The 21,033-nt window shown below is 36.0% G+C and overlaps 1 protein-coding gene across 2 annotated transcripts in view; it reads left to right on the top strand.

Annotated features, from left to right (window-relative positions):
• The window catches only part of LOC135323427 (uncharacterized protein KIAA0825-like), a 253,838-nt gene that overhangs the window by 53,043 nt on the left and 179,762 nt on the right, over window positions 1-21,033 (top strand). The window lies entirely within an intron of this gene.

Here is a 21,033-nt window from a genome sequence, read left to right on the forward strand (position 1 = left end):
GGACGTTAAAGTGACTGTAAGGGTGGCTCTCTTAAAACACACATATTAGCTCCTTCTATATTACATGAAGGAAAAGAGTAGTCATTCGTTCTGTTAAGATATTCATTTGCTTTGCTTAAATTTTCTTTGCCACAAGATGTTTCTTTGCATGCTTTTATGCCAGCACATTTATCAGGACAGATTTCCAGTGCATACTTCTATTATGAATTCAAAAGAACAAAGATAGATGAAAAATATACAAAGTAAATCTTAGGAGCTGCTTGTAACTTTCAGGACATTTGCTGCAATTACTTTCAAACTCTCTCTATTGCACAAATCCCACAAAAGATTTTTATCTTGTTTAAAACTGTATTCAATGTCATATTTTCAGATGCAGCAACCATCCGTCTAGCACCTGTAAAATTTATTTAGAAGTGTTGTTTGTTAATACGATATAAGCCTCAAAATGACTTTCTTCTCAGTAGTTGTCATGTTTGTGTCTTCATCTGTTCACTGTACAATACTTCACATTATTGTACTTCAGTAGGTTGTATGGGAGGCCTGCATGATTTGCCCGCAGTCTCTCATACTAGTTTTCTGCAGAATCAGGCTGTTCCAGAAAATCTGAGTTTATAGAGTGAAGACAGCCAAACAATGAAGTGGTAACAGTGAAATCAGCAGTCAGTAAAATACTAGATAAGAGTTGTGAAGTTGCATAGGATTTTTTTTTTTCATTTTGTGGCCAAGTCATAGCCTATAATGTTGGAATTATTAATCAACTCAATTGAAATTTATACTTCTATCATTACCAAAAAAATATTATTGAATAGTTAGTTGAATGTGAGCCCATAGCTGACGACTTTTCTGGAAAGAGATTTCTCCTTTCTAAATTGTTTGGATGTACTATGTTTCTACTACAATAAATTGGGAGAAGGCACTTTTCTCTTGGAATCAAAGTGTTCACAAGGGAGTTCACACTGAAATAACTATTCTGGAAAAATTTCTACAGAATAACTATTTTGGGAGGTTTGTGACTGTAGACAATTTCTTAGGGTCAAGTAGCTTTTCCAGCTTGGAACTCTTATTAAGCTCTGATGAGACCCAGGATACCTTTGTCGCAATCCCACAGCTGAGAGTGAAATTCTGTATTTATACACAGGTTAAGTTAAAACATAGCTTTAATTGGTTGGCTCGACAGTGATATTCAATTTGCTATGGAAAGACTTTGGTTTGTAAGAAAAGGTAAGCATGTTGTGGGGGTAGGAGAGAAGGGAGAAAGGGAAGATTTTTTTCTTTCTTAGCTAAAAGACAGTTTTACCAATGTGGTTCTTATTTTTTGATGCACATTGCCTCTGCCTTCTGGGAACCACCAAACCAGCACATTTCAAACCAAAAAAAATTAATCTAGGACATTCTGTGGGGACTGTTATCCCATAGTGAAAAAGAAAAATTTGTTTACTAAGTCTGCCCTCAGGGAAATGTGATTTTTTTTCATAAGAACTACTATAATTGATCCTACTATATAGGGGAGGAGAAAATAACAGAAAATAATGAAACAATGCTAGAACCTTGGAAGAGTTTATATGGATGACCTACTTCTGTGTGGAAAATAAAGGCAGTTTATGACAAGCTTTAACAGATTTATAAGTCTTTAAAATATTTCATATATGACAATGGTTATGAAATAAGGTGTTATCAATTTTGTTTTCATGTTCTATTAGAACAGTTATTTGCGAAGTACTGTAATGAGATTATATCTGTTTATCTGGATTGAGGATAAGCGTATTTGAGAGAGAAGCTGGCAAAAAGGTATGTGAAAAAGGCAAATTTTTTTGAACTTGGCATCTTTGCCAGCTATAGTAGAGGCAGGTGCTTCTGTGTTATAACTTGATCTGGTTCCCAGTTAAATCAGTGACTCTTATTACCTCTAATAGTAGAGGATTCAGCCATTAGTATTTGGGCTATATTATTGTAATGGATTTTTAGGCAGCATGGATCTGCTTCATTTCTTTGTGTACTCTCAGAAAGATATTGGTTTCCAATACGTTAAAATAATATCCAAGGGAAGGGTTATTTTTCCAGCAAATATTTTTTGCTTACATTTTGTAAAATGCTGTTTCAGCCTTTCTATCATATTAATCATATGTTTCTCTCAAAAGCTTATATAATGTTACAGTATTTCAAGAAATACTAAAATTATTATGTGTTTGTTAACATACTTAGCATTTAATGAATCATGCAGACAGCTGTCGTTTATTTCAGGTTATCCCCTGTGATTTTTTTGCTTCAATTTCCACTGTGATATTTCTCAGAAATTTTTTGCAATAAGTCTATTGAATGTGGATTGTACTTTTACCTTTTGAACCTTCTCTGTATTCCTTTGTTTACAGAAATGTTAAGCTAGTTTAATCGGGCTTTACTGATCTATCTTAATCCTTTATCCCTTTTAGATGAAGAAATAGCTGTCTCATAATTGATAAGACAGCAGCCAAAGAAACTTAAAAACCATGAAATCATACAAATTTTATGTATCAGTGAAAGGTTTCCCTTGGTTTTATTTATATAATTAGAGAGAGAGAGAGAGAGAAAATATATATATTTTTATATGTATATATACACACATGTACACTTATTAGCCTATTTATTAATTTCCTGTGGCTAAAACTTTAAATAAAGTTTAGACGTTTGGTTTTCTTTTTATGTGGTATGCATAATTTTAGTATGCTCATTGACTTCTGTTATTTTCTTTTGGCAGCAAACTTGCCAGAGACCCTCAAACAGAATAGGAACTCCAATTTAGTAGCATTTACCCTTATTAGGAGGTATAAATGTTTATATAATTAATAAATTTCAAATTCTTAAATGAGATTCTCTTCTAAAATTTGAGGCAAAACCTTTTTTCATCGAATCAGTAGCAGGTTGTTTTTAAGACCATATTATTGTAAAGTGGAAGTAAACTGAAGTCATAATTTTCAATTTCCAATTTCCAATCTTTGTTGGTCTAAGTTGGTTTTTAGCTACAAAGTAATTAAATCACCTTCATTGGCATAGTTTAATATTCAGTTTTTGCACTTTTTCCCCAATATACGATGCTATTACTCATCGTTCCAGAGGCTTTCTTACTCTTTTCTTCCTCCAAAATTTGACCAGCTTCCATGTTCTTCTAAAGATATATTCAAATGCAAATGATTTCAATTATTATTATCTTTTTCGTTTATTAACTTTACATATTCATGAGTTCCTAAGGAATATATTGTGTTCATGGAATGTATAATCTGAAAATGGTGTATATCTGAGCTTGAATAAATGGACTAATATTGTTTAGAGAAGCTGGATTTGTACAGTGGAGTTGAGAGCAAGAAGAGAAACAGGCTTTGGAGTAGCTTCTTGAAATGAAGGTAACTTTGGGGAATTATTGTAAAGACTTGGTGAAGAAAAATCTATTTTGAGGCCACTCATCCTTACTCTTTCCCAACAGTTTGTTTTCTGTCCAATTTAAAATGAGTTTCATTTTTTGCACCTTTGCCTTAAAGAAAGCTGATTTCTCCTTTACGTTCCTGTGCACATAGCTTTACTTCTCCTAGTTTATCATTTCCTCCCTTTGAAATGAAGGACGTTAGTTTTAGACTTGCTTTTATCTTTCCATTTAATTTAAATTCAGTTGGTTTGTGATCTCTTGAGCCACGATTATTGCCTACAACCAATCTTCTATGATCTTGTTGTTATGTATCAAACATATGCCTAAAATAGCACTGATGCCTGCTGGTTTAGTGACTGTGTGACGAAAAAAAAATCAGTTATTCATGTCTGGGAATAATTAGGACTTGATAACTTTAGTATGATTTATTTTCCAGTTTGTATCTGGAAATTAAAGAATCCCAGACTGGGATTCATGTAATTAATATTTATGTCTTTGCACCTTTGTTGAGATTTCTGTCCATATTCAGATCTATAGCAGATAACTTAGAATATTTATGTTGTAGTTACAATTGTGTTTCCATCACCTTCTCTTACCTGCTATCCGTTGTTAAAACTGGCCTTTAAGGAAGGGTTAGGAGGAGGGAGAAGGGTATAGGAATCACTTAATTTGACACTGTTGTGTCCTAGAAAGTGCTGTTGCGTCTTTCTGAAGTTCTGGTAAAACAGGCTAGTATAAAGTGGCCCATATGGATTACAGATTATAATATCCAGTTTCACATCCTGCCTCAGCAGTTCATGTTCATTATATTGTCCAGATCTTTGCATTAATACCAGCAAGTTTTCAGTTATATCTGTAATGTGTTGCTAAGGATTAAATATTTTAGAGATCAGAAACTTTAAAAATAAATTATGGAGATGTATTTAAAGATTTGCAAGCCTGAAAAGGTCACTTTTAGACATTATGAAGACAAAAATAAATAAAAAATAATAGAAACTGGAACTTCACCCTGCTTGCTGTCTTGCACTTCCACCTCTTTTTTTTTAATTTTTTCCAGCAGCTCTACCGTACTCTGCTTAGCTTATCTCCATGGACCTATAGTTTATATTTTTATGATAAGAGTAGCTTATGTGCTTCAGTTATATTTCTGCCCACTGGGCATCTCCTTCAGAATGTGATTCTTCCTTCTATTTTGCTCTCTTTATCGCTCTGCAGAATGCATAGTGAAATACCTTTTGTAGGAGCAGGACTTCAGGGGTCTCTATGAAACAAAATATGGGGCAGTTGCTGGAAAGAGCAGGACCTATATGCAAATAAGCCTTGCAATTACTGATTCCTTGAACTGAGCAGTACATGGTGCGGTATGTTGTATTCTTCCCAACGTCCTATACAGGCAGGATGAAAATCCTGTAGTTTCTATGGGCAAAAGATGGGGAAGAAACACCTGTCAAATAAGACTCATGGCACGTCTCTCTTATGTTCTCTTATGTTATGTGAGATAACCTTCACAGAAAACAGGAGGATATCAGTGAAAATTGCAATCCAGAAGTATTCATTAGTTTGGGTTTTTTTTAACTTTATAAATACCAGAGAAGAAATCCCTGATTTTTTATTATGAACCAACCAATACTGGGATAAGCAACAAATATATTTACCACCTATTTTACAAAAATGGAACAAACAGTGTTGGTAGGAATTTATAATAGGAAGCTGTAATAGAAAAACAACGGACATACAGATATGATGCAGGTTTCTGTGGTTGTCTTTGTTCCTTGGGAAACCTATAAAATTTTGACAGCCAAAACAAGATCCTATTACTCAGGGGAAACAAAATAAATGTCTTTGCATTTAATATAGGAAATAATGTGTTTCATAGCCTCTTTGTCACATATTATTTATTTCTTATCCTTGCAAGTATTATATTTGATTTCTACTGCACAATTATATTAAATGGAAATATGAGTAGTATTGAAGAGAAAATAAAACCATCTGTTTGAACATACAGCGTTGAAGTTTTAATAAAAAAAGAGAAGTACTCTTTTAAAGGCCACATGAACATAACACCCTAGGACCACAAATGTGCTTCTAGTGGGAGAATGACATTTTCATAAAGATTACAAAAGCATTAAGCTTGTTACTTTTTGAGCTTATAGTAGGGGGTAAGATAACAGTACTGAAATGTCAATTGAACTGACAGAATTTCAAAGCTGGTAGCATGCCTGAATACCTTCCTTCTTTTTAGAGCTGTTGCTTGAATTCACTTATTAAGCCCATAACATGAAGACTGACAGTGAAATCTAATTATTGACTCCTTGTCATCTTGAAAAGATGCCCATTTCAGGTTTTTATTATCATATTGTTTCGTTTACTTAACAAGATAAGTAAACACTAACTTTACTTTCTAAATTATTTGTATATTTATTAACATGAAATTGTTGATGGTCTTTTTGGGTTATATTTTTCAGACCACTGTGTCCTGATGAAGTTATTTCATTTCACCTTTGCCGTCAGGAACTTAAATCCTTTTTCGGAATTGTGTTGAAGTTGAAACGGGCAAAATTCCAATCGTGGTATATTTCCTGCTTTCAAAATGTCCACAATTAGCAAACACCAACTAATTATCTTCCTTTTTGCTTTCTCAGCACACCTGTGTGTTCTTCCTCAGCACGAAGAGAGCATTTAACTCACCATGCCCCCTAATTATTGCATTCTCCTCCCAAGTTTAAAAGATGAAAGTGATTTGCTCTCCAGCGTGATATTTTGTGAGTGCTCAGAGGTCAGTTTGAGATTTATATACCATAGTACTCTATTTAATAAAAAAAAAGTGACAAAGAATTTGAGAGAGAATTATTAAGTTAGGTTCTCTTTTACTTCACAGTATATGGCCGTATGAAGAAAAGTATATAGAACAATGGCAGATAAGAGGAGACTTCAAAAATGTCTTCTAAAGAGGCTCCTGCAGTATTGATTGAAAAGAAAATTATTGTGGAAATCTTTTCAACATATATGTCTACCATCATATAAGCACAAGTTAATTATATAGTCCTGGCTGTGATTTCTGTCAAGATAGAGAAAATTTTTTGGCATAAAATGTACATTCACAGAGCAAATATAATTTTAAAAGGGGCAAAATTATTTTTGTCACGATAGTTTGTTTTGCAGAATATCACATCTGTTTAAGCTGGGGGTGTCTCACATCTACCCAATCAATGTTATATGCTCAGTTAGAACATGCATATATCTTTCACAGTGACTTAGGCTTAGAAATTAAAAAAAAACCTCTCTCTTCAGTCAAGGAGCTGCCACATCTAGTGAATTATTAAAAAGCATAAAGCTTTAGGTATTTTTAAAACACTTTTCACTATATTTGCTGAATATAGCAAGGCAATGGAGATTCCTGTCCTTCTGATTTACAGAGAATAAGGATTGTTACAACCCAGTAAAACTTCTTTAGTTGAAAACTTAGCAGCTAATGCCTCGGGAGATTTTTAGTACCCCTAACCTTTGGGGATTGTGTAGAATTTGATCAGTTATGGGCCTCAGAAAAAGAGCTTCCTTTTCCTCAGAAGGTTCATCCATTGATCAGCCTGTGGCTAAGATCCAAATGTGTGTATGCGAGTGCAAAGAATGGGATGACGTACTGACCTCCTGTTCCTGCGCTAGGAAAGCCCAGCAATTTCTGTAATATCACACAGTGATGTCAGCTCATGTAAAAAGAGGTGTTTTGAGAGTGTAGTCTCAGCTCAGTGGGCAGGAACCTATACACGTACATCTGTTCTATTATATGATATATCCTTTATTTGTAATGAGAAAATGTTCTAGTCTCTCTACAAAATATTTATTAAAAGGTTACGAATTTCCAAACATCTAGAAGTTCTTAAATGGCAATATCTGCCCTTTCTTCTGCATGCCTAAACTTATTTCTAATTTTTTTATTTCTTGGAAAAATACTCATGAGAACTTGGTGGTGATTTTGCCTAACTAGTGTTTTGAAATATCAAGAGGATGAAAGCAGAAATATGAGTATTGACTCCAGCTTTATAAGTAATTTTCTGAGTGTTTTCTCTTATTGGAACAAAAGCTGTCACTATCTGCCTCTGTTACATCTTGGAAATTCCAAGGGGGGAAGAGAAGCAAAAGTGACAGAATCACTTTAATCTATTATTTAGGGAAACACGTAATATCATATGTAGACAACACAAAGGAATGATGAACACCTGATAGAAATTCTTGATTGGCTGAAAGTTCCCAAGAATCTAATTTTAATAGAGTAGGTCTGATGTAATGAACCAATTTGCGTGGCACCCAACTATTCCGTTGCGAGCGCGTGTACAGAGGGTAGAAACAGAGCTAGCAGACAGTTTTATATTTGCAGATATTAAGGAAATTTTAGTCTTATTAAAATAGATATATTACTTGCTGTGATTCTGAATACAAATTACAATTGTCTTTTATCAGCCAAGTGTTTTAAATGGGTTGCAGGGAAGCATACGCAAGTCCTATCAAAGTTGGATTTCATGAGAAAGCTTGACAGACTTGGCAGTACTTAATTTCTCCTTCAGCAAAGACTGAAGAAAAACATCCACTTCTAAGTGTTCTGTAAGGACTCCTATTTCAAAATAGGTGCCATCTCCAGTTTGTTACAGGTTTCCTCACTTGTTATGCTTTCTTTCGAACACTGTTCTTCCGTGTTCTCTGTGGGTGTGTGGTCTTCAAGGAATGTGATAGCTCTCCCAGCCCACAATGCAGAGAACACTTTAAAAAAAAAAGAAGAAAAGAAAAAGAAAGTGTGCAGAGTCTGTCTGTCATTAGAAAGGCCAAAATGTGATTTCAGTCCTATTGAGAAAATTTAGAGGTAGTAGCATTTTGATATAAGATAATTATTCTTACAGTTTTCTAAAGAGGATTGTTCGCCTTCCGTCATTACTTCAGAATAAATTCTCTGTTACAGAATAGCATCCAAAGAAACCCATAAATGCTATAAATAACTGCAAATAAAGTCTATTTACAAGTTTTCAGACCATTTTAATTAAATGAGAAGTCTAAAGAATGGCTGCTATTTCATTATTATGATAATTATCAGAAAATGATTGGATACCAGCTGCTAAATTCCTCAAATGGACCCATCATCAATTAGTTTTAACTCAGAGACTAATTAATTGGCTTACATGTGAATTCTCTAAAATTTCATTGTATAGCAGAAATTGCAGCGTATAATCAGAATGTGTGGTAATTTATTAGAAGGTATGCTGTGTTTTTGAAAATTAAGTAGCAGACAGTCTCTGGTTTCAAAGCAAGCTGAAATAGGTATCTACGTATAAAATGTCTTTATTAATAATTATCACAGAGCACTTCATCGTCAGAGCACTTGAGGAATTCTCTGTAGTTTGTTCAACAGAGTTGTAAAGTAGCTGTATGCTGTCAAGGCATCAGATTGGTGAGAAGATTTGCTTAGAATTACTGCATAAATTTGGTGTCAGAGCATGATCAGATGTTCTTGCTGTCTAACCTGTGTTTCCAGCACTGGTCTATCCTTTCACTCTTTGGTTGGTGAACATGAATCCAAATTAAGATTTTATTTTGACACCCAGTGTTAACAAAGGACTCCTAAGTATTTGCTAGCTAGCAGCTAGCAATCTGATGTGGAATCAACCTTCATGATAAAGTGAAAACTGATTTCAGTTAAGTGGGAAGACATTATGGAGTAGATTTGATTAAAGTTTCATGTGTAACGAATCTCTTTCAAAAGATTAGTGTAGTCTTTGCTGAGGTTGTTTTAATAGCTAGCAGTGGCATATCTCTTTCTACGACAGACACACTCTCCTGATTAAATATATGAAAATTTATACACGCTTACTCTGTTTATACATAACTTGAAATCCTTTACTTCACTGCTTTCCTTTGACATATACGCCGTGTAGATGTATAGTATAAGCACTTACAAAAGTCACAAATTAATGACGATGTCTAATAAGAAAATGCTTGCTATTGTTACATCTGGGACCATTTTAAAGAAAATGGGACAAAAATAAGCCAATGTGTAGCCTGTTTGTCTGAGCCTTTCTGTCAGATTCTCTTGGCATCCCTAGGTTTCCCTGGAACTAAAGGGAGCTGCAAAGCAGACAGGTGTTTAAAAACCCTTAAATGCTCCAGCACCAGTTTGCATCCCTGTGGTTGCCTTTGCTGCACTGCTAGTTTCTTTATGGGCCTGTCAGTTTCCATCAGCAGCGAGTACATGTGATCAGTGTGTCTGATAAACTTGTCAATGCCTTTTTAAAGCAGGATTCCCCAACCTATTCTATTCAGCTCTCCTCCCCCCTTCCCTTTGTCATCATTTCAAGTAGAATCTTGATAAGACAGAGATATGTCACAAGCAGCTGTGTATAGCCAGCTCAGGCTACAACTAATTTGTGCAGGAAAAAATTAAATCAGGAGGTAAATTATTTCATGATTGCTCATTCCCAACAGAGTTGGGCATCATTCTGAAGAAAATATCAAATAATTGGTTTCAGGCCATGTCAGACACATGCAATTCCCTTCACTAATGGCTATGTGAGGTAGCACTAGGCCTCAGGGGTCACCAAAGAACTGAAAATAGCTTAGTGCCAGGCACAGCAATAGAGAGACAGAGCACACAGGAAATGAAGTGGCAATAAGTGCAATCTATAGGGGAAATATGCTTCACTTGGAGTTTAATATATTGGCTTAGAAGCTGGCAGTAAGCCATGCAACAATTGTTTACCTTTTTGTCAGCATCTGCATCTGTTCTGTTTTGTAAACGGCACTTAACTTTCAGTCAGTAAACGCTGGAATCAATAACAACTGTTAAGGGATTTCCTTTCTTTTTTTCATATTCCATAACAAATGCACACTACAAACAATGTTTGCCTTAGATTAACAAGGAGCAGACATTAACAGGGTCAAAGGGATTTGGTTGGGAACATTTTATAGCTTCTTGGGTTTGCAGTAATTGTGTCTGTGTGATTTGAATGTATCTTGTAACCTATCCAAATTAAACTGTTAAAAATGCTAGCATGCAGTAATGAAGATGATTTTTATAATTATCTTAAGTACTGTGGATAGAAAACTGCTGGCACTGTTTGCAACAATTTAGTTATATGCAATATTGTGTATTACATCTGCTATGCAGAGATATTAAGTTACCTTTTAGAGAATGGGGAAATATGTGATTATATCCAGCAATACTAATTATTTAAACCCTAACAGTTATTTTAAAAACACATACACCAACATGCCATTTGAGAAGAGAGAACTGTGAGCTCATGTCCATGAAAACTGAATATATCATTACTAAATGCAAGTGAAAGAATAATGCAGTTTATATACTAGCTCTGTTTAGGAGATAGTGTGCAGATGAATGCTGTCATAAATGCAAGATTGTTATAATAGTTATAGCATCACTTAAAAGTTAATATCGCTGAGAGCTGAGGAACACATTATTGTTAATGGAATTTATGTATGTAACTCCCCGTGCACAGCTTTGAAAATTTTACCCCTTGAAATATCCCTATACACGGTGACTGTCAGTTTCTATCAGAGTTTCTTTTGCTTTATTAGGCTATTTCATTTCAGATTTCAACAAAATGTTACTTCCCTTTATGAAATGGACTTACTATTTGTGTGTAGGTTGTAGTTAGATATTCAGTTTAGTATTGTATTTTTTTCTTTTTGATTTTTTTGCTTATATAGCTTCATTGGATGAAATCCCTGACATCACTTTCTTGTGTCCCTTGAAGAACAGTATTGTAGATCTGTCTTATATGAAGTTAAGCCTTATAAATGGGGACAAGGGAAAGATACTTAATGTATTGGGAAGGTATTTTATAGTAAAATTGATTAAAAGGGTTTTAAACCCTTGGTTCCTGCTGAGGGAGAAATCCCCACTATAATCACTGAAGAAGGCAGTCATCAGGTTGCTTTCCAAGGATTCCATCAGGAGTCTCAGAAGTGGTTTCGCCATGTGGCACTGTACGCTGAGTAGTGAGGCTAATTAATCTGAGAGCAACGCTCTTGTAGTGCAGCTATTCTTAATATCTACAGCCAGGTCACCTATGATGCAGGGATTTCTGCACCACACTTTACTGTGTCACATCCCTGGATGGGTTGAAATGTTCAGAATTAGCCATTCGATTTTTTGTGATGTTGTGAATGCCAAATTGTTAAAAAATAAAAAGTACCAGGCTCTAAAAATCAGAACATTTACTTTAAAGTTTGGGATTAATTGATATGCATATTTCCATGTGCCTTTTGAGATTTTCAAATAAGTGCTTCCAGGCTATAACCAAGGAAATTGGAAACACTTTATTTAATGGTTTCAAGAGCTACAGCTTTGAGACAGTACCAGTTTTGAAACTTGCTGTTAAATCACAAGTTAGCAGGTATACACTGGTCTTGTACAATAGCCTTATTTCTCATGCTACTTCATTCTTAGACATGAGGGCAAATCTTTCATAAGTGGTAAGATAAAGGCAGAAATCTCGTTACTGATTTTAAATACTTAGGAGAAGCTCAGGTACTATGAATGAGTACTTTATAGAATGTGTATCTTCTGCTTTATGGTGCTTGAAAAATGCTTTAATTAACCTACATGAGCTGACTTAGGATTCATATGGGCTCTTCCAAACTTCATCACTGGTGAAGTGAAATTTTCCAATATCATGGCTTTTATTCCTAATAAAAAAGATCCCAAGTGGTCACATTATTCTGCAGAAAATATCTTTCTTGATATACAAATAAATAAGAACACTGAGACTCAGTGTTTAAGATGATGTAGGATATCCACACTAAATGTAACCCTGAAGTTTGTATGACATATGCTCATTTTTAGAAGGAGGTCTTTTTTAATACATGGTTCTTTCTTTAATTTTTTCATATTTTCTTTAGATAAGGACAGATTTTTTTCATTAATAACTTCTGTATTTTTTATATTAGAATTTTTATTGAATAGAATTAGCTTCTACAATAGCTTTCACATACGGAAAAATAAGCAAACTAGAATTCTTCAGTGTGAAAACAAAATGATTGAGGGGGTAGTCTATGATAGATATAAAATGATGAGAAGCATTGGAAGAACAAACAGGGATCAGTAGTATACTGATTCTTAAAATTAGTGAGCATCAAAGAAGCTAGCAGATGAAATACTCAAACATACAAAACAATAGTTTTATAAGGACTTATTTCTCAGCCCAGTGTGTAGTTAAGGCAGGGAGCTTCTTGCCACAAAATGTTATAGATGCTAAAAATGTATGTGGCGTAACAGAGGTAAGAGGAGGAGCTGATGAAATAGCCACTGGAAGACTAGTGATGTATACCATCTCTGTCTCTGGAAGCCCCTCAGCTGCAAATGGTCAAGGGCTGGGAAAGTACTGAGGGAAGGTGTTGCATATGCTTTCCTTGTTGTGTTTTCTTTAGGCATCCTCTTTCAGCCACTGTCAAAGCCCAGAATACTGAGGTAGATGGCTATAGAGCAGAACCTGGTATAACTACTCTTATGATCATGTGTTTGTATGCTGAGGACAAAAAGATGTTGTCTCTTCACAAAATCTTTGTCAAATGCAACAGTCCTCTATAAATGGAACAGTCAGTACAAATGTATTGACAATTTTTTTTGTTTATTTTGCTACAGTTCAGTACAGTGAAGCAGGAGAGCCACTATCCTCAAATAAGTTAACCCTTAGCAGGCCTTTCTTACCTGTTTTATGGACCGTGTGATCCAGAGGATCACGATGGTTGAACTGCCATGAGCAAAGCTTTCTTGTGGGCTTGAATAATAGCATTTCTGTTCTTCATTTAAAGGTGCTAAATGTGCTGTCACTTTTTATCTCCTACTTAAGGTGCTTGTAAATTTTCAGATTATACATGTTACAGATTCTGATTATAGATTCAGATTACAGATTCAGATTATGTTACAGTTTCAGATTATACATTATACATTGCCCTAACATCTCTTATAATCAGTCTACATGAAAACCATATTTTATTGCACTATATTATCAGGATTTTATATTAAAAACCTCAGTTAAGTTACTATTTAATTGAGTTTGGACTACTATACTTATTTCAAGAAAAGTCTTGAGTCATGCTTCTTCATTGCTTGTTGTTGGAGGGAGTGGTTTGCCAATTAGCTGAAAACTGTTTTCAGTGTAGTATTTCAAGTCTAATATGTAGGGATGAAAAATACATTTAAGGCAGCATGCCTATCGCCAGTGTAGAGCTTCTGAGTCTGTAAAATGCTGTCAGGATTCTAAATAAATAGCACTCTGAATTTTTTTGTGTGGCACTTCATGTGCTCAATACCAAAAGACATTTTTGCTCTTTTCTAGTTAATATTTTTTGCTAATGTATCACTAAACCTGGTTGTTGAAAATTATAATGAGCGTGCTTACATTTTGTAGGATATATTTAAACTACATGCTTAAATGCATACTTAAATCATCAGCATCTGAAGCTGAGTACTTAATGTTAACCTAATGTCACCATATGTGTGTTACTGACTCTTGACCGTTTCTGTAGGAACTTGTGGTTCCTGAATGTAACCTATGCTTCCTTGTATCCAGGCTCTTTTGTAATCTTTTCTATATAGTTCTGCCTACTGCAGTAGTATTTTCCAGTCTGAGGAAGGAGGGTAAAAAGCAGGAAATTGTGGGATGAATATTGAAAGAATGCCAGGTTTTGAGTAATACTGCAAATTAGCATTGGGGAAGAGAACCCACAAGCTGGGTTACAGTGGACCTTCTGTTCTAATTTATACATCAGCTGACTAAGCTGCTTTGGGTTTAGAACATTTGAAAATGCAAGTGAAAGGTTTTTTTCTATATGGATGGTAGGAATGCTTGGGCCAAAATATAGCTAAGAACCTGGATTAACTGTATGTTATAGAATGCAGGCCCCTGTGGATTTTCTGCTAAGATGTTGAAACATTTTAGTGAGACTTTTGAGAGCTAAATTAATATTTAGGTAACATAATAAGCAAGGAGCAAGCAGGAGCTTAGCTTGTTTCAGTTAGCAATTCATCTCAAAGAGAAAACATTTCGAAGATTATGTAATTTTTGGTTAACTTTTCTAATTTTTTTGGAGGAAATGACATCACTGAACTAATAATAGGCATTTAAAAGAGTAAATCGAACTTGATTTGTGTTTTATTATTGGTATACGTTTATCATAACTGCATAATTTTAGAGGACATGGGGCCTGGACTAGTCTGCTTTTTTCTATATATTTTTACACTTTTTACTACTAGGGTTTTTTTTTCAATTGATTGATTGCTTTTTTTCCTTGCTGTTGTGATGTTGATGCCTTCACTGAGGACCTCTTTTCAGCTGTGTAATATCTACTAAGGCATATTCCATCCTTGGACCTGCCAACTTGTGAGGTTTTCTTGTTGCTTTGGAAAGGACTGTGCACCTGCCACTTTTTTGATGGTACCAGAGTTGGGTGAGATCTGAACAGAATCTTGAGCACCAGTGTAGTCTGTCTCTAACCCTTAGCTTAGCAGGACACTTGATCAACTAAATCAGATTGCTCATTCCTAGCTCCTGAAGACCAATAGTAAGTTTCTGTCTGGGCAAGGTCAGCCAAATGGTCTCTGGCAAGATAGATGGTCTCCTCTTTTCTTCAGATCTTAGGAAAGTTTCTCCATCCCCAATTCATTCAGCTGAAATGGAAGACCAAACTTTAAAAATCGGTGCCCCTTGTTTCTCTGATGATGTTAGACTGCTGTATGACTGCATCAGCTGCCTTGGCACCAGCACAATCTGCCATAGTCCTTGAGGAATTTGATAAACATTCAATATTAGTCATACCTACGGTTTCTTTTTTTATCAGCAAAGCTCTCTGAGAGTCAGCTTGTTTGGGATGGCAGACTCCTGCTGCCTGTCATCTCATGGCTGGAATGGTGAATCAGCATGCCAGAGGAGGTGAAGTACCCTTTATGCCCCCTTTGTCTCTGTGTGAATGTTAAGAGTACAGATCACAGGATGAGGATATTAAGATTATGAACATTATGGACTTATTCCTCTGCTTCCTTTCACTTTTTTATAGTTAACTATCATCCTTTTTTTGCTTGGTACAAGTACAGGTTCAACTTACTTGACAAAATCTTTGCCTTTGTAGATTTTTTTTTCCAGAAAGGTACCACAAGCTTGGTAGTAGAAGCCTAAAATGCTTTCTGTTCTGGCCTCTTGACCAAATAATTATGCTGTTCTCAGTAGATATGAAGCGTAAGTCTCTCATGGGAAGTACAGTTTTATAGCAACAACCTGTTCTAATGTTTTAGTCTGAAAACTGAAGCTCCTTAAGTGCTGTGTGTCAAAGCCCTTGGTCTTAATGGCCCTAACAAGCTTCATCTGTGGCCACCATCCTGACCCTGTGATAGGCCCAGGATCCAATTTAAGGTCAGACCTGGGCCCTGCTTCAGCTATGCTGTAGGAGTACTGGTCTCCAGCTCAGCTACAGCCATGTCTGCAAATGGCCATGGACCCTGTTGATCCAAACCCTGACCTGTGGACTGATTTCCTGGCTTGACCTCAGCCTTGCCTTGTCACCATGAGCTTGCCTGATGTTCTGGACTCTTGGCTGAACGTGGCTATCATCTGCAGATCTATCCTGCTTGCCTTGCCTGGGGACTGTGAGATGGGTTCCTGGCTGGTAAGGACTTTGCCCTGCTGGCCATGTTACTGTGCTCTGCTCCCTGTCCCTTAGCAAGCAGCCAGCTCTCACTGCTCCCTGATGCTGTGTTTACTTGGGGTTTTTTTGTTTGCCTAGAAGGTAGCTCATCTTACTGGCTTAGGAGTCTTCCACTAGCAGATTCAGCCTTAAGAGCAGTTCAGGCAGCCTCAGTATAGGCAATGTGGCTGACTGTTCATGACAATCAACTACAGAACTTACAGATGTTTCCATTTTTTGTGTGTCATCACATTGGCTGCTTAACTCTGTTTGCTGTTACACAATTCTTAAAAGCTTCTGTTCTGTCCAATCAGATCAATGTCTGAGGAGAAATGCCTTTAATACCCCTCTGCCAAAAAATGAACCATGATGTGTGTGTTTCTGTAAGCTAAGTAGCTTATTCAAGCAGCCTGGTCAGTGGTCTTCAAAGTGGAATCCTGCTATCTGTTTTGAGACTCTACAGAGTCCAGGATGTATATAAGATCTTTCAGTCAAGATTTAGATGTGCAGGTGATGACAGACTGTTGGCCTTCAGGCACTAAATAAATGAATGAGTCGTCATATCCTTCATAAATTAATGGGATGAAATAAAATTGTGCACATAGAAATGACCACAGAAGAGACGAAATTTGCTTCTTGGTGGCTCCGTGTCCAGTTCTTTCAGGAAAGCTAACTTTTTTCACAGTGGGACTAACCAATAATACATGTTTTTGTCATCCAAGCCCACAAGAAATAGCTTATATTTTACAGGACAGTTGCTTTATGTTTGGCATGCTTATACAGGAACATGGACTTCATTCTGTAGTAAAGACCCAGTGTTTCCTGTATGAGTAAAAAGAGATGGAACAAGGCCTTGTAGTGATAGTTCTGGATAAGACTAGGTTTGTTCAAAGATTACTACCCTGAGTGGACAACCCCTTAAACTATGTGAACTATACAGAGTAACATATAACTGTGTGACCTGTGCAGGTTAGGAGCCTAATAGTTAGGAGCTGGTTTTGGACCAGCACTTATCAATTCAAATACCTATTGCATCATTATGATTGATTTTGGTTGATAAGACAGTTTGGTGATAAGACAGCATGAGCTGTGGTGACTGGTAACATGGGAGTATGTGGCTTGACCAGTCTGTAGTGCTGTAACAACAAGCTTGTATAAGTGATGCATGATTCTTTGTCACAGCTGGATCTTTGGTCTCAAATATAAATCTCCTTACCTCGTCATTATCTTTTCCTAAGAGAAATCAAAACAAAACCTAACAGAGGGCAAATGAATACTTAAGAATTGGTTAGCTCAGAATTGTATGCTCAGTAAACAACTAATCTATACAGTCAAGTAGGCTAATGAATCATTGCTTGTAAATACGCTTACTTTTACAGAGTTGTAAAATGGACTTTATGCAGATCCCAATGACTTTTTGTGTTTTTCCTGGTATTAGGCATGTAGTGTGTCTCTTACTGTATTGGAGCTACTGTTATGTCAATATAGTTGTATATTTAATAAAGAGGCAGTATATTTTAATGACATGATTTTGAGGTTGTCTTCTCAAACTGTGTACATCAGCTGGTGATTTGAGGTAACAATAAAACTGTGATTATCCGGGAGATCTCTAAAGCTTTTGTTCTCTAGTATCTTTCCAGAGCAGTCTTAGAACTTGGGTCAGATGATTCACCCCACCCCAGGGATTGTCTGCCTCACAGCTTTGGTCCTTTATGGTGACTGTTCCTCTTCCCTAGTCTGAGCAATTCTAGGAAAATCATGTTTTTTATATGGTAGTCCTCTCCATGTAAAGAGGGTCCTTCCCCTCTTCTAATGCATTTATCTCGACCATGTTGGTGAAGGTCGATCTGCATGCCCACTCTCTTGGACCACTACATTCTCACTGCCCACAGTTTATAGGTTTCTAGTGAGTTCCAAATCCTGTTGATCAGCGGGATTTCAACTTCATGCTTTAGGCCTTCATGAGTTCGCTGTTTGAATCCCTGATCTCTTGCCTTCTTTTCTCTTGTCTGTGAGGGTGGGCTGCGTATTAGATGAAGGAGCTGGTCTGATTCTTTTTTTCCAAGACAATTTAGTCTATGCTTACCTCAAATTTCTTCTGAATTTTGTGTCAGAGGTTTTTTTTTTTTTCCTCAGTCAAGAATTAACCTAGTATTCTTTCCTAAGCTTCAAATATCTAGGACTTTGTACTTCTCAACCTGAAAGTCAAAAAGGCTCTTTTATTTTGTCATCATGAATCCCAAGCCCTTTAAGAAAGTCTCCCAGGCTATTCATGTTGATTCTAGGAAATACTAGGGGTTCTTCTGTCTCTGCATAGTGATTGTCCAAAAGAATATTCAGCTGCAGAACAAATTATTATTAAACCATAAATATGGAACTTCCAAAAGTGGTCAGAGCACCTTCAATCAGAATTCAAGCAATCTCTTTGGCTGACTGCGTAATGCAGTATTTGGGTCCTATACATTTGTCTTGTGGCTGCCTATGGTTCTGACCATGTTTTCTCATGTATCCAGAACTGCTGCTGTATTTACTGCATTGCAGCACTCGTCATTTATGTGACAGGCCTCTTAAATACTCTGTCTTGTAACTGATGCTAAGGTTATTGCTGGGAATCTGATTCCTGGTAGAGTAGGTACGTGAACTCATGCAAAGAGAAGACAGGTTAAGTACCAGTGACTGATATTCTCCAAGGCCTGTCCAGATGTAATTCACTTGTTCATTGGCAGGAGCCCTTTCTCTAATAAACCATGCTCTGAGCATCAGGAGCAAGGGAGAAGCTAGTGTGTACCCTTCACAAGAAGGGTGTGCAGGACAGAAAACATTCAGGTTTCATTTGCCAGAGTATGATTACCTCACTAGTAGAATGTGTCTGTGGAGTGCTCACTGCTGCAGGACCTTTCTTTCGAGGCTTTGCCACAGTATATAGTGTGGATGCCCTTTTGGTCTCCAGTTTCATCTCTGTCTTCAGTAATTTTTTCAATAATATGGAAGAACAATTGCACTCTTCATCTGTATAAAGTAAAATAGCATTTTCCTTAAGGAATAAGAATCTTCTTTTATTTGGTTTCTAAGTATTTCAATTAATGTATTATTTCTGCCTTTTTCTACTTTAAGGAAGTTATATAATGATTAGAGTACTTAATCATATGAAGATGTATGGTAATTTATATATTACAGTAGATTCAGAATGTTTATAGAACAGTGTAGTATTAAAGGGTAAGATTTTGCTCTGAAGATTATGGAAGTGTTGGTTTGCATATAATATAATACACTTTACAATTTGTTAAAGCATTCTCTCAACTTCTCAATGGCATGAAAGAAAAGGGATCTTTGAATTTGATATCTTCTAGTTCCAGCTGAAATATACTTTGAATAGTCATTAAAAGCAAAAATAAAAGTTTTCATTTCTCTGAGCTTGGTTTTATATTCTGAAAACATTTCTGTGGTGTACCTTTGGCTTCTAAGTGCACCTCATTTCACTCTAATGAGGACAATGTAGCTTGGGGCAGTCACGTAGTTGGTAGGTTTCTTCCTCAAGAGAGGGGGCAGCAGCATCGCAAGGCTTTCCAATCATAGGACACAGAACTAACATTCCATTGATTTTTGTGATATGATTTATGGTTCTCACTTCTTGGATCTCGTATTTCTGGCTGTCGTAGACTCAGGCAGTCATGTTGTATCGGTCACATTCAGTTTACATTATCAAGCTTGCAGGTAAAGGTGAGAAGTTCTCTAAATAGTAGCTTGTCTTTTATTGGAAGTTTAAGACTTAAAATTGGAAATCCAGTGATAAAATTTCCTTCTTATTCAGAGAGGGGAGACACCAACAGAGGCAATTATGTATAACATTTTCTTTTGCCATTCTTAGAAATGCAAAGGACTAGCATGAATACATCTGTTTAGAACTTTGAGGAAATTCAGATGCCGATAGAAAACTCCCAATTCAATCTCTAAGGCTCCAAAACTGGAATACCAAATTAGGGAATTTGTATTCAGAGCTCAGCTCTGCTACTTAGATCCATGTCTATTTAAGTGATTTGTGAATACCTTTTAAAAAAAAAAAAAAAGTTAGGAACTTTGAGGAAAAAGGGAGGAATTGAATACTTCAAATTGCAAAGGTGAGAAAGATGTGACACAAAAGTACATTTCAATCCATTTGTATTTGTTTTCGTCTTTCGGAGCCTGTCTTTCATACTCTGGCTCTCATTGACACTTTCTACATAAACTGTTCTGCTGATATTATATCTGCAACAGAACTCCATAGGAACATGGTATCAGCTCACAGCAATTTGCATAGAAGTGCAAATTTGTTACATTTAGAGAAGTTTTAAAATTAAAATTGTTTAAACAGTGTAGTTTAGCAAAACCAAATTGGAAACACTCAATCTTTTGTAGTCTGACTGTGCTCAAAGCAGAGTTCCCTGGTTGATGTGACATGATTATATGTTATGACTGTAAGTGTTAACCTTTCAAAATAAAATGTTCAGTTTCTTCTTTTAAACACCAAATGCTTATAGGTATAATACTTGCTGATATTTGTTCACTGACAGTCTCACTTGTTTTCAAACCCCACATATTTAAAGTTGTGGAGTGTTAGATTGATGTCTCTTTTCACTCAAATGTCATATTCATCAACTGTATTGTGCTAGCAGATTGTTAAACAGACAAGGTGACTTGCAGAGTGACAGTGTAGTGATGTGATGTCCCAGACCGTTAAAATATAGTAATGACATGTTTTTTCATTTGTTCAATCAGTTTTTGCAACACTGTTTTTTTCTATAAAATGCAGGTAAGAATGTTCTCTGTATAGATCTTTTGCTTGGACAGTTCCTAGTTAATGAATAATACAACCTGGAATTCTTTTGTAATTTCCTGGATACTTGAAAAATGCCAAAGGATTAGTAAGAACTAGTGTAATAATAGTTTAGAATGAGAAAGAGGATACGTTATGC

This window comes from Dromaius novaehollandiae, chromosome Z (genome assembly GCF_036370855.1).
Source record: "Dromaius novaehollandiae isolate bDroNov1 chromosome Z, bDroNov1.hap1, whole genome shotgun sequence".
NCBI lineage: Eukaryota > Metazoa > Chordata > Aves > Casuariiformes > Dromaiidae > Dromaius > Dromaius novaehollandiae.